Below are 6,244 nucleotides of genomic sequence, written 5' to 3' on the forward strand. Positions count from 1 at the left end.
ATTTCACTAAGTATGATGTTTTCCAGATTCATCCACTTTGTTGTAAATGACTAGATTTTATTTATTTACCACTGTGTAGTATTCCATAGTATACATAACAAATCTTCATTTGTTTCTAGAATTTTTTTGATTTCTCTTTTGATATTTTCTATGACCAATGTACATTCAGGAGCATGCTGTTCAGTCTCCATGTGTTTGCATATGTTCTAGAGATTCCTCAGTTGCTGATTTCCAGCTTCATTGCATAGTAGTCTGAAAAGATACCTGGTATGATTTCAATTTTTTTTTTAAATTTGCTGAGAATTGCTTTATGGCCTAGTACGTGGTCAATACTAGAGAAAGTTCTATGCATTGGTGAGAAGAATGTGAATTCTGCAATTGTAGGATGGGAAGTTCTGTAGATATGTGTTAGGTGCATTTAGTCTGTAGTGTTGATTAACTCTGTTGTTTCCTTGCTGATTTTCTGTCTGGTTGATCTCTCCATTGCTGAAAGTGGGGTATTGAATTCCCCCATTACTATTGTATTGGAGTATATATCTACCTTTAGATCCTTTGACATTTTTTAAGTGCGCTGTAATTAGGTGCATATACATTTATAATAGTTACATCTACCTGTTGAATTGATCCCTTAATCATTACAAAGTGCCCTCTCTTTTAATAGTTTTTGTGTTAAAGTCTATATTGTTTGATACTAGGATGGCTGCACCAGCTCTTTTTTTGTTTCTGTTAGCATGGTTTATCTTTTTCCATCCTTTCACTTTCAGTCTGCTTGTATCTTTGTTGGTGCGATGTGTTTCTTGTAGGCAGCAAATAGATGGATTTTGTTTTTTAATCCATTCAGTCAGTCTGTGTTTTTTAACTGGAGAGTTGGGCCATTTACATTCAAAGTGACTACTGGTAAGTTACAACTAGTTCTGCCATTTTTCCATAAATATTTCTGTTTTTTCACTTTGAATTTCCTTTGTACTTTTACTGGGAGATTTTCTGCCTTTACCTTCTTTTGTAGACATGACCATGTTTCTGTGTGCAGCACATCCTTAAGCATCTTTTGCAATGCTGTATGGGTGGTGACAAATTTTTCTCTCTCTTTTTTTATTTATTTGACAGATAGAGTTAGACAGTGAGAAGGAGAGACAGAGAGAAAGGTCTTCCTTCCATTGGTTCACCCCCAAAATGGCTGCTATGGCTGGAGCTACGCCGATCTGAAGCCAGGAGCTAGGTGCTTCCTCCTGGTCTCCCATGCAGGTGTAGGGGCCCAAGTACTTGGGCCATCCTCCACTGCCTTCCCAGGCCACAGCAGAGAGCTGTACTGGAAAAGGAGCAACCAGGACTAGAACCTGGTGTCCATATGGGATGCCGGCGCTGCAGGCAGAGGATTAACCAAGTGAGTCATGGCGCCGGCCCTCTTTTACTTTTTTTTTTTTAAGATTTATTTTATTTACTTGAAAGAGAGAGTTACAAGAGAAGTAGAGACAGAGAGAGAGGTCTTCCATCCGCTGGTTCACTCCCCAGATGGCTGCAATGGCAGGAGCTGCGCCGATCCGGAGCCAGGAGCCAGGAGCTTCCTCCTGGTCTCCCACGTGGGTGTAGGGGCCCAAGGACTTGGGCTGTCTTCCAGTGCTATCCCAGGCCATAGCAGAGAGCTGGATCAGAAGAAGAGCAGCCGAGACTAGAACTAGCACCCATATTGGATGCCAGTGCTTCAGGCCAGGGCTTTAACTCACTGTGCCACAGTGCCAGCCCCAAATTCTTACAATTTCTGTTTGTTACAGAAAGTCTTTATTTCACTTTTATTCATAAATGAGAGCTTTGCAGGGTACAGTATTCTGGGTTGACAGTTTTTTTCTCTTAAGACTTAGAATATATCCACCATTCTCTCCTAGCCTGTAGGTTTTCTGTTGAAAAGTCCACTATGAGTCTAATTGGAAATTCTCTGAAATTAATCTGATGTTTCTCTCATGCACATTTTGGAATCTTTTCTTTATGTTTTACTATGGTGAGTCTGATTACAATGTGTCGTGGTGAAGATCTTTTCTGGTCATGTCTATCTGGAGTTCTATGTGCTTCATGTACTTTGACATTCCTTTCTTTCCTCAAATTGGGGGAAATTTTCTGTTATTATTTCACTAAAAAGGCCTTCTAATCCTTTCTCTCTTTCCATGCCTTCAGGAACTCCTAGAAACTGTATGTTGGGTCATTTGATAGTATCCTGTAGATTCCCAACCATGTTTTTTAGTTTTCTAATTTCCTCTTCTTATTTTTTTCTGACTGTATAATTTCCTATGATTTGTCTTCTAAGTCAGCTATTCTTTCTTCTGCTTCACTGATTCTGTTATTGAAGCTTTCCACTGCATCTTTTATTTGTTCTATTGAATTCTTCATTTGCAAGATTTCATTTTTCTTTCTCTTTAAGATATCAATTTCGTGGGAGAAATTTCCATTTATGTCATGTACGGATTTCATTAGTTTGTTCATTTGCTTCTGATTACCTCTAAGTAATCCTATGATTAATTTTTTGGATCCCATTTCTGGTATTTCTTCAAACTCTTCACCTTCACAATCTAGTACTGAAGTGTTGTATTCTTTTGGGGGCATCATGGTGTGTTCCTTATTCTTGCTTCTTGAATTGGTGCCTTTTATCATTTGGTATTTGTAGAGATACTCATTGGTTTCTTTTTTTTTCCTGTGGTGGCTTTTATCTTTGGATTATGTCTCTGTGGATTAGTGGAGTGTCTGCTCTCAGGGAATACCTAGAGGCCTGTGGTGGGTTTGGCCAAGAAGCTGTGTTCAATGAATGCTGCAGGATGAAGGGAATGTTCAGGTGACACCTTGGTTGGGCTTGGTAAATCTTCTCCCCCACCTCTTTTTTTAATCAGAAGGGAGGTTTTTCTGTTCTGTTGGCATAGACTCAGTTCATTTCCTCCCTTCAAAGGAGGCCAATGCCTGAGCACTAGCCCCCATGGATATAATACATATTCACACTTCCACAGGACCACACAAAGGATCTGTGCAGTCCTATGTATAAACAGATTCCCCAGAAATGTCCCTCACCAGGGAATGTGTGAAGCCTCCCACAGTGACTGCCAAAAGTCCCAGCCATACCCTGAATCTTCCCATGCTTTCAAAGCACCACAGTCTCAGTGTTTTCATAGTCCTGGCACACAGTTTCCCATAGTCACAAGTATCAAACCACCTGAGTTCTCTCTGCCAGACTCAGTAGTCTCTGCTTGGTTGGTTGTTGGGCATGGATACGAGCTGGCACAGCTGTTATGTTTGTCCAAAATGGTGCCCACTCTCTATTGGCTTGTTACAGGATGCTGTTGCAGAGTGATCAGGGAGAGAGAAATGTGTCCCCGCCTGCCTTTTTCTCCTCTAGTTTGGCAGGTACACTATTCCCCACAGGGTTCCAAGCCAGATTCCCTCCAGGTTTTTCTTGCACCTTATCACCAGTGGCTTAGGCTGCTACAGTCTGGTCTCGCCTCTCCAAAGCTGATGCAGAGGCTCTCGGCTGCTGGGGTCCTGCTTTGTGCATGTCCACACCTCCATGTAGGTCCACTGTGTCCCTCTAATTTGTGTGGATTTTCCTCTGCCCTTTTCTTTCTATCTCTTCCGACTGCACTCTCTCCACTTTTTTTAAAACTATCTTCTTCTAGACTTCTCTTAGACTAGTAGCTCCCTCCCTACTCTACCATCTTAACCCAATCCCCTGTTAATTTTTTAAAAGAGTTATTTTTAAAATAATGCATGTGTCAAACAAGAGGAAGATAAGTTAGTTTCAGACATTCTGAAAGCTACTTTAAAGCATAATTTACAAAGCATATTATATGAGACACCAGTACTTTAAGATACTCTTGAAAAAAAAAGGGCTTCAACAGTCAACTAAGTTTTGGAAATATTGCTAATGTGACAGCTATGAAATCTGCATATCAAAAGCTTTGATGCTTTTTATAGTTTTTTTTTTAAATAACCCTCCGTAATCTCTGCTTAATATTTGTTTCACCTTCAAATAGTCATACTTCCCTTAACAATGGGGCTACCATTCTGAGAAATGTGTTTTTAGGTGATTTCTTCATAGTGCAAACATTATAGAGTGTAATTACCAAACCTACATGATACAAGTCACTCACTCAATGTGGCCTCTTAATGCAGTCAAAAGACTCAGCCAACAGGAGATACATGAGGCAGCTGCCAGCAAAACAAGGTATATCTCATAGGAAACTTGTATATAATTAGGAGTACACTGTAAAATAGTGATAAAAGGTAAGTACAGTTAATATACAAAGCAGTTACATAGGCCTTTACTGTCATTATCAAGTATTATATAGTATGTATAATTGTATTTGCTATACTTTTTTACCTGCACAACTGTCACCTCAATAGATTTATTTGTACCAGCATCACCACTAACACATGAGTAGTGTGTTGCCTTACAACTTTGAGATAACTACAATATCACTTGGTGTTAGGAATTTTTCAATTGTCATGTTATGGGACCACTTTCTGTCATATATGTGGTCCATTGATGATCAAAACAATGTTTTGCCAATCATGAATTAACATGTAATTACAGTCCTATCCAACACTGCTGCTTATGCAATGGCTTTTATTAGAGATGTGAGAGTGGAGCATGCTCCCGTTTAATCACTAACTTTCTATTGATATCTTTCTCTTGGCACACATACTTAAGTCTTTACAACCTTTATTTTAACTTAAAAATTTTTTAACTTTTATTTAGTAAATATAAATTTCCAAAGTACAGTTTATGGATTACAATGGCTTTTTCCCCCCCATAACTTCCCTCCCACCCGTACCCCTCCCATCTCCCACTCTCACTCCCATTCCATTCACATCAAGATTCATTTTCAATTATCTTTATATACAGAAGATCAATTTAGTATATATTAAGTAAAGATTTCAACAGTTTGCACCCACACAGAACATAAAGCATAAAATACTGTTTCAGTACTAGTTATAGCATTAATTCACATTGAACAACACATTAAGGACAGAGATCCTACATGAGGAGTAAGTACACAGTGACTCCTGTTGTTGACTTAACAATTTGACACTCTTGTTTATGGTGTCAGTAATCTCCCCAGGCTCTAGTCACGAGTTGCCAAGGCTATGGAAGCCTTTAGGGTTCGCTGACTTTGATCTTATTTAGACAAGGTCGTAGCCAAAGTGGAAGTTCTCTCCTCCCTTCAGAGAAAGGTACCTCCTTCTTTGATGGCCCCATTCTTTCCACTGGAATCTCACTCGCAGAGATCTTTCATTTAGGTGTTTTGTTTTGTTTTGTTTTGTTTTGTTTTGTTTTGTTTTTGCCAGAGTGTCTTGGCTTTCCATGCCTGAAATACTCTCATGGGCTTTTGAGCCAGATCCGAATGCCTTAAGGGCTGATTCTGAGGCCAGAGTACTATTTAGGACATCCACCATTCTATGAGTCTGCTGTGTCTCCCCCTTCCCATGTTGGATCATTCTCTCCCTTTTTGATTCTATCAGTTAGTATTAGCAGACACTAGTCTTGTTTGTGTGATCCCTTTGATTCTTAGACCTATCAGTGTGATCAATTGTGAACTGAGATTGATCACTTGGACTAGTGAGATGGCATTGGTACATGCCACCTTGATGGGATTGAAATGGAATCCCCTGACACGTTTTTAACTCTACCATTTGGGGCAAATCCGATTGAGCATGTCCCAAATTATACATCTCCTCCCTCTCTTATTCCCACTCTTATACTTAACAGGGATCACTTTTCAGTTAAAATTTCAACACCTAAGAATAATTGTGTGTTAATTACAGAGTTCAACCAATAGTATTAACTAGGGCAAAAAAATACTAAAAGAGATAAAGTATTAAATTGTACATCAACAGTCAGGACAAGGGCTGATCAAGTCACTGTTTCTCATAGTGTCCTTTCACTTAAAAATTTTTAAAAATACTTAATATTTTAAGGGTAGTCATAGGTTCATACAAAGCAAAACAAAAAACAAGTTTTCCTCCTAGACCTGCTTAACCTCCCTTTTATTCCCTTTGAGATATATACAATTAATGAACCTACACTGACCACATATTAATCACCCAAAGTCAATAATCTACATCAGCATTCACCAGATGTTATATTTTGATTTCCTGTTTCTCATCATGTTTACAATTTCATTGATTTCTGCACTAATTTTTACTATTTCTTTGCTTTTGCTTTGCTCACTTGGGATTTAATTTGCTCTTCTTTTTCTAGTTTCTT

This window comes from Lepus europaeus, chromosome 7 (genome assembly GCF_033115175.1).
Source record: "Lepus europaeus isolate LE1 chromosome 7, mLepTim1.pri, whole genome shotgun sequence".
NCBI lineage: Eukaryota > Metazoa > Chordata > Mammalia > Lagomorpha > Leporidae > Lepus > Lepus europaeus.